The sequence below is a fragment of the Plecotus auritus genome (assembly GCF_963455305.1).
Source record: "Plecotus auritus genome assembly, chromosome: 5".
Lineage (NCBI taxonomy): Eukaryota > Metazoa > Chordata > Mammalia > Chiroptera > Vespertilionidae > Plecotus > Plecotus auritus.
The window spans coordinates 124911577-124924704 of NC_137776.1; the positions used below are offsets into that span (position 1 = coordinate 124911577).

The window sequence follows — 13128 nt, forward strand, 5'->3', positions numbered from 1 at the left end:
TAGCTGTGGGTTTATCATATATAGCTTTTATTATGTTGAGGTATGATCCTTCTATTCCCACCTTGTTGAGAGTTTTTATCAAGAAAGGGTGTTGGATTTTGTCAAATGCTTTTTCTGCATTAATTGATATGACTGTGATTTTTATCTTTCAATTTGTTTATGTGATGTATCACATTTATTGATTTTCGGATATTGAACCATCCTTGCATTCCTGGGATAAACCCTACTTGGTCATGGTGTATGATCTTTCTGATGTACTGCTGGATCCGATTTGCTAGAATTTTGTTGAGGATTTTGGCATCTACATTCATGAGGGATATTGGCCTGTAATTCTCCTTCATTGTGTTGTCTTTATCTGGTTTTGGTATTAGGGTGATGCTGGCTTCATAGAAAGAGCTTGGAAGTGTTCCTTCCTCTTGAATTTTTTGGAATAGTCTGAGGAGGATAGGTTTTAGTTCTTCCTTGAATGTTTGGTAAAACTCTCCTGTGAAGCCGTCTGGCCCCGGGCTTTTGTTTGCCGGAAGCTCTTTGATGACTGCTTCAATTTATTCCATAGTTACTGGCATATTGAGCTGTTTAGATTCTTCTTGATTGAGTTTTGGAAGGTTATATTTTTCTAGGAATATGTCCATTTCCTCCAGGTTGTCCAGTTTGTTGGAATAGAGTTGTTCGTAGTATTTTTTTTTAAATATATTTTATTGATTTTTTACAGAGAGGAAGGGAGAGAGAGAGTTAGAAACATCAATGAGAGAGAAACATCGATCAGCTGCCTCCTGCACACCCCCTACTGGGGATGTGCCTGCAACCAAGGTACGTGCCCTTGACTGGAATCGAACCCGGGACCCCTCAGTCCGCAGGCCGACGCTCCATCCACTGAGCCAAACCGGTCAGGGCTGTTCGTAGTATTTTTTAACAATCCTTTGTATTTTGGCGGGATCTGTTGTTATTTCACCTCTTTCATTTCTGATTTTGTTTATTTGGGTCCTCTCTCTTTGCTTCTTGGTGAGCCTGGCTAGAGGTTCATCAATCTTGTTTATCCTTTCAAAGAACCAGCTCTTGGTTTTGTTGATCTTTTGTATTGTTTTTTTGGTCTCAATGTTGTTTATCTCTGCTCTGATCTTTATTATTTCCTTCCTTCTGCTTACACTGGGCTTTTCTTGTTGCTCTTTTTCTAACTCTTTGAGTTGTTGGGTTAGGTAATTTATTACCCCTGTTTCTTGTTTTTTGGAGTAGGCTTGTAGAGTTATGAACTTCCCTCTCAAGACTGCTTTCGCTGTGTCCCATAGATTTTGGATTGTAGTGTTTTCATTGTCATTTGTTGTCATGATGTTTTTTATTTCTTCTTTGATCTCTCTGGTAACCCAGTCATGGTTTAATAGCATGCTGTTTAGTCTCCATGTGTTTGATTTCTTTGGGTTGTTTTTATTGTAGTTGATTTCCAGTTTTATGCCACTGTGGTCTGAGAAGATGCTTGATATGATTTCTATCTTCTTGAATTTGAAGAGACTTTGCCTATGTCCCAACATATGGTCTATCTTTGAAAATGACCCATGTGCACTTGAGAAGAATGTATATTCTGTGGCTTTGGGGTGAAATGTTCTGAAGATGTCAATTAATTCCATCTGGTCTAGTGAGTCATTTAGGATTGATGTTTCTTTGCTGATTTTTTGTTTAGAGGATTTGTCCAATGGTGATAGTGGGGTATTAAAGTCTCCTACTATGATTGTATTGCTGTCAATCTCTGCCTTGATATCCTCCAGGAGTTTTTTTTATGTATTTGGGTGCTCCTGTATTGGGTGCATATATGTTTACCAGAGTTATTTCTTCTTGTTGGATTGCTCCCTTTAGTATTATGAAGTGGCCTTCCTTATCTCTTGTTATGTCCTTCAGTTTGAGATCTAATTTGTCAGATATAAGTATTGCTACCCCAGCTTTTTTTTCAGTTCCATTTGCCTGGAAAACCTTTTTCCATCCCTTCACCCTCAGTCTGTGTGCGTCTTTTTTTCTGAGGTGGGTTTCTTGTAGACAGCAGATATATGGGTCATGTTTTCTTATCCAGTCCATTACCCTATGTCTTTTGATTGGGGCATTTAATCCGTTTACATTTAAAGTTATTATTGATAGGTACTTATTTGTCGCCATTCCTATTCTTTACACCTGTGTTCCTTCTTTGCTTCCTATTTCTTTTTTTTTTTTACAGCAGACCCTTTAGCATTTCTTGCATTGCTGGTTTGGTGGTAATAAATTCCCTTAGTCCTTTTTTGTCTGTGAAGCTCTTGATTTCACCTTCAATTTTGATTGATAGCCTTGCTGGGTACAGTATTCTTGGATTCAGACCCTTCCTTTGCATGACTTTGTATATTTCATTCCATTCCCTTCTGGCCTGATGAGTTTCTGTTGAGAAATCAGTTGCTAGTCTGATAGGGGTTCCTTTGTATGTAACTTTCTGTCTCTCTCTTGCCGCTTTTAAGATTCTTACTTTGTCGTTGGTGTTTGCCAATTTAATTATAATGTGCCTTGGCGTCGGTCTTTTGGGGTTCATTTTGTTTGGGACTCTGTGAGCTTCTTGGATTTGTGTGGGTTTTTTCTTCTCTATATCAGGGAAATTTTCTGTCATTATTTCTTCAAAGAGGTTTTCTATTCCTTGCTCAGCTTCCTTTCCTTCTGGAACCCCTATTATGCAGATGTTGTTTTGTTTCGTGTTGTCTCAAAGTTCCCTTAGGCTCTCCTCCTGCCTTTTAATTTTTTTTTCTAGAAGTTGCTCTACTTGGGTATTTTTTCCCATCTTGTCTTCTAGCTCACTGATGCGGTCCTCTGCTTCTTCTAGTCTACTCTTGATGCTTTCTATTGAGTTCTTTACAGCAGCGATGTCATTTTTCATTTCTTCTTGGTTCTTCTTCATTTCCTCTTGGTTCTTGCTCATATTGTCGAATTTGTCTTCCATTCTTTTCAGCCACCTTATGACCATTTCTCTGAATTCTTTTTCTGGAAGGTTGCTTGCCTCCATTTCGTTTACTTCCTTTTCTGGTGATGCCTGCTTTTCTTTCATATGCGGGCTGCTTCTTTGTCTCCCCATGGTCTCTCTTCTCTGGGTGTCTGGTTATGTAGTTCTCTCTCTCCTTTCCGTGGTGGAGTGTAGAGCTCCTCTGAACCCGTGTGTTTGCGCCAATTGAAGAGCGTTGTTCTGGGGCTCGCAGCTGTTCCGTGGGTGCCACAGTTGTGGATTCTCAGGCTTCCGATAAGCTCCACTTTCCGGTTCCAGATGGCGGCGACTCCGCGTCCAAGCCCGCAGCTCTGGGAGGGGACCCAGCCGCAGTGGGAGCTGCCAGGTCAGGGGAACCCCGTCTAGCAGTCTCCCACCTTCTTCTGGAGTTCAGCTGTCCCCCAACTTGCCAACAAACACTCCTAGTGCGACCCTCAGCTGTTCTTTCTTTCTGCTCCGGGACAAGGCTCGGAACACGTCTGTCTATTCCACCGCCATTTTTCCTCTCCTATTGTTGTCTTTTTGTTGTTGAGTTCTAAGTGTTCTTTACTGGCAGATAATTTTTAAGACTAGAAACTTGTACTTTTTCAGAAGTGTACATAGGGAGTTCTTTCATGTATTAGTTATTTTCTGAAATGACAGAAATGTGTGAAACATTGAATATTAACATATGTAACTCAGGAAGATAAGTTAAAAATCTATAATTCTACTTGAATAAAAATGTACAAAACAATCAAAAGTGTTTCTCCTGTGCATTTCTTTGTTCAAACATTTAAAAGTGATGATGTCTGTTCTGCAGATATATGTAATAAAGTCTGCTGAGGATGAAGTAAATTAAAATATAGAAACACATAATTATACCAATTATATCCATATCATCATTGTATAATTGAAATACTGGGAGAAATGTACAAATTAATAAGGTATTGAAATCACACCTATCACCTTAATTTTAAAAATGTATTTCTAACTTCTGTTTAAAAGAGAAAAAATGTGTTAAGAATTTTTTAGCCCTTATGCTTCTTTGTCTCCAGAAAGAATGCCAATTTTTTTAAAAATTCATTTTATTGATTTTTTACAGAGAGGAAGGGAGAGGAGGGCTAGAGAATTAGAAACATTGATGAGAGAGAAACATCAATCAGCTGCCTCCTGCACGCCCCCTACTGGGGATGTGCTCCCAACCAAGGTACATGCCCTTGACCAGAATCGAACCTGGGACCCTTTAGTCCGCAGGCTGACGCTCTATCCACTGAGCCAAACCAGTTAGGGCAAGAATGCCAAATTTTAAGACATGTCTATGTCTTTACCAATTTGGTATAAGTTTTATTTGGTCAGCAGAATATACTTATTACATTTGAAACCGTTGTTAGGTATCATAATTTCTTTTACATCATTTGAAATGTATCTTATGTTTAAGGTTTGCCATATACTAAGAATTTAAAAATAGCCTGCTGCCTACACCTTTAACACTGAAAAGAATCCCACAAGCTAGAATATGACAAGGTGACACTTGAATCAGCAGCAGACATACCAGGTCAGTCTAGTGTGGACAAATTGCGCTGTAGGAATTAGTCTGTTGGTTAGCAAATCTGACTGGGAGTTTCCCTTACGTCATCTTGAACTGCCCCATCTGCTGAAGGTAGGGAAAGACCCAAGAAAAAAACCAGACTACTCCATATTGGTAGGTGGCAGGTTTAATAAATAAAGGAATTTACTGAAGAGTCTTGTCTTAGGCAGAAGAAGAAGGATCAGTAATTTTCTCACCCAAAAGCCAAATCTTAAAAGTTTGTATAGAAGCCTTAACAGAGTTCTATCAGGTACCCAGCCAGATGATCTCAAGACCACAATACTATCGGAAGGCTGTGTTCTTGGGCAGCTTCTAGCTCAGCAAAGGCAAGCTGAGGGCATATTCCAAGCACAGGGGCGGAGTGTGGAGCCTTCAATAGCCGGGGTTCAGCTCATGGGTAAAACAAGTGATCATGTCTTATTAATGACCTTCCCAACATAGTCAAAGTAAACCAAGAAAATTGTGCTAACAATTACCGCAATTTTGTTTGAGTAATTCTTGGCAACTATTGATCCCCTGATCAGTCCTGGGAATGCTTTAGGTCAAGATCATAGGCATCCAAGGATGACATCATCCACTTCAGCTGTCCCATGTGGTTTACACACAGTTTAAAAAATGATGACCTTACAAGTGCTATGACAACAGAATTTCATTTTCTATTTTCATCTTCAACAGTTATATTAAAGTCCAAAACTTTAAATAACGGGGTTTTTTCTAATTATTGGGCTTTTCTAAAATTATCTCCATTGACTCTAACTCCCAGTGTTGGTCTCATTCTGAAAAAAAAAATAAATAAATAACCTGTGTACTTTAAGTTGGAGTAACTTTTTTCAGCTTACTTGGTTCAGCAAAGTTTTGTCAGCTGATGTTCATTGGTGCCAATTCAACACAAACACTACACTACAATTTGGTGTAGTGAAGAAGGAAGCTTAATTCAGTGCAAAACAGCTCAATTGTGATACAACATGGCTGTGAAAACAGCACAGCTATGAGGAAACCCTGGGGGCAGGCCCCTCTCTGCTCTAACTAGACAGCTCTGCACTGTCATGTCATCTTCCTCAGCTAGGGAGAGGCAGTCTTCAATAGAAAGGCAAAGTATGCTCCCTGAGCCAGAGGGGAGCTAGCTGACTTATATAGACAGGAGTGTCTGCCCCTTGTCCCTGATTGGCCTGTCCTCATGCAAATAAGGACTCCAAATCTTTGCAGTTTGATTGGTCCAAAAGGCACTGTCCTGATTGATCAAAATAGATCCACTCTGATTGGCTGGAGCTGTACAGCTCCATTAGGATGGGGAAACCTCAGTCCTATTGGTTGAAATAGGATTCCAGGAACTCCTTTATAAGGGCAGGCTCAGCTGGCTGAAACACAGTGCAGGCAGGTAGTTCAGTGCAAAGGCAGTCAATTCAGCACATGCTTCTCCTGAAGCACAGTTTGCGTGAGAGGTTCCTGTGCAAAAAATGGCTGCTAGGCTCTATTTTTTAAAAATTTGCGCCCTTCTTAGTAGGTGCTTTTTTTCTCAAGGGTCACAGTTTGAAATGCAAATCCCAAATTTCCTAAGGAGTTCAGGTTATTCAATACACAGGGTTGCCTAGTTTCAAGCTCTTGGTTTTGACATATGACCGGAGTGAGCAAAAAACTCTACTTTTTTCATCCTTCTTTGTCTGTATTTTAGTTTCCTCTTTCTAATAGAGGGAATGGTAGACCCATGGTCCTGGATATTTCATCTAAATATTTTTTACCCTAAGGCAATATTGCAAAAGTACTCGAACTCTTCCATCTATATTACTCCTGTGGTTTTATCCCAAACATGAAGGCCTTCTTCCTCTATTGCCAGGAATCTTAGTTTAACATCTCTGTCTTGATGATGCTTACCTAGTCTCTGTTACAGCTGTCATACACTATTACAGTGAATACACACACACACACACACACACACACACACACACACACACAAGCGTGCATGCGCGCGCCACTGGCATTTTGCCTTTTGAAATCCCAGAATGGCATATCCACAGTCACCACCACTCCTTTGCCTAGTAAGGGAAATTCCATAATCAGATAATAGCACCATTTCCCAAACTAAGAAATTATCCTGATGTGTCACATACCCACTTATCACATGACTCAGACTTACAATAGCTGCTATCATTCCAAGACTTTTTTTTTAATACCTTAGTCCCTGTCAGTGGTTGACTGTTTTATCCTCACCTTCCATGTTAGCAATAGGGGGGGTTTTATCAAATAGCCAAGAAGATTGTAACTCTTCAATGGCAGAGTCTCACTTTTGCTGAAACTGTTTAGGTAACTTATATAAAAGAACTAGTCCCAGACTCAACAATGAGGGAGGCACATGTCACTTCACCATCAGAGGTTTAGACTTTTGATTGCCTTCCTGCTTGGCAAGGTGACCAATCAGAGTCTCAGCAGTAGGTTGATAGCAACTCATATTGAGTACTCTGAGGAACAGGTAAAACAGAGAGCAATTACAAAGGGAAGGGTAGAATTGAAGCAAAGCACAAGGGATAGTGCAGTACGCTAAGGCTATTCAAAAGGTGGGAGATGTTATTACCTGCCTCATCCAGCCAGAGTCCCCCAGTCCCCTCAGCCCCACTGGGGGGAAGCAGGCGCCGCACACCTCATGCAGCCTCAGTCCCCCAGGCCCCTCAGCCCCACAGGGGAAGGCAGTTGGAGGCGATTGGGCCAGCAGGGTAGGGCAGTTGGGGGGGATCATGCCAGCAGGGGAGTAGTTAGGCATCAATCAGGCCAACAGAGGAGCAGTTAGGGGGCTATCAGGCTGGCAGGCAGAGTGGTTAGGGGCAATCAGGCAGGCAGGCAGGCGAGTGGTTAGGAGTCAGCAGTCCCAGATTGTGAGAGGGAGGTCCAACTGCCGGTTTAGGCCCAATCCCTGCGACTGTGGGTGCTGCCATCTTTGAGGGTGTGGCAGTCAATTAGCATATTCCCTCCTTATTGGCTGTCGCCTCCCACTCCTGAGGGCTCCCAGACTGTGAGAGAGGGCAGGCCAGGCTGAGGGACCCCCCTCAAGTGCATGAATTTGCATGCACCAGGCCTCTAGTTAGCATATAAATTAGAAAAACTGAATGCCTTAGAATTTACATATTCTCTTCAAATCTTTAAAAAGGCAAACTCTAAAAACCACAGAGAAAACACACACACATTTTAATCACCTTCAGGAACCATGATCCAATAATATATTTAAAAAGTAAGATCTCATTCATCAATATTAAAAAACCCTAAACTTTGATTAAAGTGTGTGCACTTAGGAAGGCACATAGGTAGCACTTTGTTAGGCTTATGGGTAGCACTTTGAAGTAGCATATTTTATAAACTAACAGAAGTCATAGAACTGCTCTGCAATTTTTCCTGGATGCAAGAAACAGGCCATCCATGTGAACTTGCATGTACTCATTACCAAAGGCAGCCTGAACTTACTGCCTACTATCTTGCTGTGACCATCCCTCCACTAAACTTCTTGCATTGTGGGTTTAACAGGGGTGGGCAAACTTTTTGACTCGAGGGCCACAATGGGTTCTTAAACTGGACCGGAGGGCCGGAACAAAAGCATGGATGGAGTGTTTGTGTGAACTAATATAAATTCAAAGTAAAGGAGCGGAGGGGAGAGCAAGAGAACCGGATAGATCAGCCGTATCCGACCCGCGGGCCGTAGTTTGCCCACGGCTGGTTTAGGACAAGGTAAAGGCATTTTGATGCTTCTTTACTCTTGGTGAGGCAATGTCCTAGGCCAGGAGCCAGCCTCCTTTCGCCACATGCAGTCCTTACAGCATGAGATGTATGCACCCATAGAAGGGAAATAGGGAGCCATGGCAACTTTTTTTTTTAAAAAAATGGCTCTAACAATTAATTAAGTCTGGCTCCTGTGCCGTGCCAGCACAGCCAAGGGTTCCGTGAGCCTGGGTGGGGACGGCGAAGGATTGAAGAAAAGACAGACAAAGAGAATAAGCTTGGATCTCCTGTGCCTGGCTAAGGCCACAGAAAAAGATCCAGAGGGCAAGCTGAGCCTTTATTTTATAGCCAGAGGTAAACAAGGTAGTGGTTACCATAGTTACAATGTTCTTGTGAGTTTCACTTGTTTTGGCAGCACTTGCTGCACTTCCCACAGCCCATTAGCTACCCAGGAAGGATCTAGGAGGCTTCATAAGGTCAAGCTTAATTATGCTAAGAGGGCTGTGCCCTCTAAGCTGGGATTTGTTTGTGGCTTTGCCAACAGGTCAGTCCGAGGCTTAACCCTATAGCCGCTCCCTACAGGCTCCTCTAAGACTGTAAAGATGTTCATTTCTGAATGTTCCCTCCAGGATTTGGTTCTTAAAAGGCTCTCCCCTTTTCCTTTCCCTGAGTACAACATTGGGGTATCATTAGGTTTTCTGCAATTTTCTTGACAGAATGGTGAGCAGAAAAGCTTTTAAAAAACTAAACACAAAAACAACAAAAAACAGGGGCAGGAGCTACTTTAAGAACAAACTTCCTTTGTGCAAGTTAAAATGATTTGAGTTTACAATTCAGGAAAACAGCCTGTTTCTTAAAATAAATAAATAAATAAATAACCACCCAGAAGTTGAGACCTTTGTCCTAATGCTATTAGGCACATAAAGTTTTGCCTTCAGCAATTACCAGACATTCCTGATGGTCATTAATGATATTTCATGTCAAAGGACTTTTTTGTTGTTGCTATAAACATGGAATATTTTTAGGAATTTTAGGTTATTAGTTATTATCTGAGATAAATGAATCACATGAATGCTCACTACTATTGGGAAAAATAAGTGTGCTAAAGCCTGGATAAAGTGGTTCCTGATGCCACCAATATTTCTTTTTTTCTAAATGGTGCTTCCTGATGTAGCAAAATTCCATGAGAATAAAAAAAAGAAAAAAGGGAGGAAATACGATCAATATTGGAATCACTTTTTAGAACATTGTTAATTTGTTCCTTTATATTTTCAACAAATATTTATTGAACACTGCTACAGACACAGCAAAGAAGAGCTTTTACAAAAAAAACAACACACACACAATAAAAAACCACATCATAAACAAATAACTATACTTGTTAATTAGTGAGAAGTTAGTAGTGAGTGATGACAGTGGTTTGAATGTCATTTTAGGTAGAATAGTGGGGAAAGCATTTCTAATAAAGAACATTTAACCAAATGATAGCTACTTCATTTCAGTGGGAAGTACGCCAAACACATATCTGGGAGACTATCTCTCAGAACACAAGGAAAGGAAAAATGTAACAAATAGCAAAAGCTGTTGAATGAAATCTGAATACGTACTATTGTGCTTCATAGGCTCTGCGGGATGACATATCCACACAGACTATTTCCAGAGAATGTCTGTAATCCAGGAACCCCAATGAAGCCCACCACCAAGTGGACAAAAATATCCATGTGATCAGGGAACAAGTTTTGTGATCCAAAGATAAATTCCAAATTTGAAGTGTAGTATTTGTTAAGAGTCACCAAAGGTCCCTGGTCTCTCCAGAAACATTTCTTGGAGAAATCATTTGAAATTGAATCATACTAAAAGATAGTAATGAAATAACAAAGGAGCTGATCTGGAGTTTAAGGAAAAGGGAATGGTAGTTACCCATGGTTTTCTCATGCTAGTTGTATATTAGAATCAACTAAAGGAGCTTTAGATGATACTAATGGTACCATCTCCAGAGATTCTTATTTAATGGAGGTAGTGTGAGACTCTAGTGCTATTACTTTTTAAAAGTTCCCCAAGTGAGTCTAACATGCAAACAGGATTGACAATCACTTAATTAAGCTGTTTAAAAAAATAAAAAGTAAAATAAAAACACTACAGGCATTGCTTCTGGAATGCAAAAGCCATCTTACAATTATTCACTTAGTGAACTATCAACTCATGTATGGGGTACCTACTACATTCTAGAAACTTAGCACTGGAGACAAAGACAGTTAAAGGCAAACCAGTCCTTACCTTCATAAAACTCAACTGGGGAAAGACAACTGACAAAGAAGTAAACAAGCTTAAAAAAAAGATAAAGAGTGTAATAAGAAATGAAAGAAAGTGTGATGAGATGGAAAGTATCCAGGTAGGAACTACTTTTGTTAGGTTGATTAAGAAAGACCTCTCTGAAGGGGTGAAATTTAAGCTAAAAGAGGAGAGGGAACCAAGTAATCACAAAGTCTGGAGTGTGGATGGCAAATGCAAAAGCCCTAGTTCCTGGGTGTGCCTAAAAACAGAGGTGCAAGTATGATTGGAGTTAGAGTGAAAGAATTTGTGTAAGATGAAGGGAAAAGTTTGGATTTTATTCTGAGAAACTATGGAAAGATTTTAAACAGAGGAGAGATAAAGGATTTCAGTACATTATTGAAAGACCACTCTGCTGTGGGAAGAATGGATTGTGTGGTTAGGGAACGGAAAATAGAAGCAGAAATACCAGTCCAAGCAAGAACTGATGGAAGCCTGGCCTACCGTGACTGCAGGGAGAAGAGGGATATGGTGGCACTCAGAATGTATTACAAAGATTGAGTCAACAGGATGTGCTAATGTATTAGCTGTGGAAGAGGAGGGAAAGAGAGGGATCCAGTCTGACTCTTGGCTTTTTGGCTTATGTATCTGAATATTTGGAGGTACTAATATAGCAATCCTGTTGGATAAACTGGTTTAGAAATGGAGAACCAAATGTTCTATTTGGAATCTACTACACTTAAATACCTAATAGGTGTCCAGTTAAAAATGCTGAGTAGGCAAGTGAACATGCAAACTTGAAGCTCCTGGAAGATGTTCTGGGTCAAAATATACACTTGGGAGTCATAGAGAGGACTCATTGGTATACAGGAGTTAAGTAAATATGCGTGAGACTCACAGTGTCTGAAAGAATGGCATCAAGGCCACTTTTTGGAGATGAACATTATTTTACATTTCATGGGTTGAGATGTTCTTGACTGAGGTCCAGTGGTGAGAACGGGCCCATGAGGGAAGGACACGTCTGGGCTGGTGACCCCAGGCTCAGTACCAGAACAAAAGTGCTTGTAGAGCAAGGGCCAGTTCAGACACAGTACATGGCTGAGACTATGTATTCAACCTGACTCCTGTTGAAGGTGGGTTTGGGACAATAACTAAGCAGTTGAATGTAAACCAACTTAGCAGTGCAAGTATGATCTTGGTCCAGCACGCAGCTAGAGAGCATGGGCTCATTCCCTGTAAAGAGGATGGCTGCGGCCTGTGCAGGGTTCTACACCAGTAAAAGTGCCATTTCTGCTTCAGATAGGAGAGCTGCATCAAACCGCACAGGGTCAGTTTTCAGCCACAGGTAAGACTGCAAGAACAGCAACGACTGCTGCGAACTGGAACCTTTAAAATCCCGAGGAGAGTCTCTCGTCGTCTCCTTCTCTTGCCATTGGAATCGGAGCCTCTTTTGTAAGCGTTAGACTCTGGGCAACTAAAGGGGAAACTCCAAAGCAGAGACTGGACATCTTGTTAATTGATTTGGTGGGGTCTTAAATATATAATTTGCTTATTATAAGGATAAATGATCTTATTTTTATCCCAAACTAGTGAGGCACTTCATACTAACTATATATAGAAGTTTATGCTTATTTTTGTAAAGCTATGAGGCAATGTGATTTAGTAGTAGGTAAGAGTTTAGATCTGAATTTGAAGCATGGAGGCATCACGTAGGATTGTTTGACCCTGGGAACGTTAACCTTAAAGTGATAATTAAAATAAGCTCTGTGGCATAACATGAAGATCAAATGACATAATGAAGGTAAAGCACTAAATAGTGCCTGTTTCATAGTAAATTCTCAATAAATATTAGTTATAATTAACTTTTTATTAAGCTACTATTTAAATTCACTTTGTTAGATTCACTCCATTGTTTTGAATTCATTTTGAATTCTACTCTGCTCAGCTTCATGCCAGCTGATAATTTGATTAATGGCATCATTTATGTTCTCATAAAAATTTTTAAAAATGTTTACCGAATAGGGCCTCTAGGTCACATTAATCTCCTCCTTCCCTAAACTCATATATGCAATCCCAAACAACTGTAGTTCTTGATTACACTCTAAATATTTCATATGCCTTAATCTTATCTCCCTAACTAATCTTCATCTTTTCTTAGGATAAGGATCAGGTCTTAGTTTTCTTTTTACATTTTTTTACCACATTTTGAATAGTATTAGGCCTATAAGAGCCAATAAATGCACACATTTTTATTTAAGATCATCTTAAGCAGAATTTTCACATAAGTATTGATTAGTTTTACTTTTTGTTTTATTGGTCCCTACATATACATATACTCATACATATACAAAATCACAATATCTGTTCATCGTAAGTTCAGATTCCTTCTCTTTAAAATGAGCAGACTAGATGAGGCAATCTTTAAAGTCCTTTTCAGGTCTAAAAATATCTGATACAAATTTTTAAAAACTGTGTTTCTAAAAGTTACCGAAGATAATGAATTTTCTTCTCTAAAGAAACAACAACAGAAAGGATAGTCGGGACTACAAAGGCATGGCTTACATGTGATCCCAGTCAGGGCCTTGCTTTCCTGCTGCTCCATTCT

The 13128-nt window shown here is 40.1% G+C and overlaps 1 long non-coding RNA gene across 1 annotated transcript in view; it reads right to left on the bottom strand.

Annotated features, from left to right (window-relative positions):
- Nucleotides 1–2196: 2196 nt before the first annotated feature.
- Nucleotides 2197–13128, bottom strand: part of LOC308247873 — an 84628-nt gene continuing 73696 nt past the window's right edge. Inside the window, exon 3 of the long non-coding RNA XR_013960578.1 lies at nt 2197–3613. This is a non-coding gene — a long non-coding RNA (uncharacterized lncRNA). The remainder of the gene's footprint in view (nt 3614–13128) is intronic.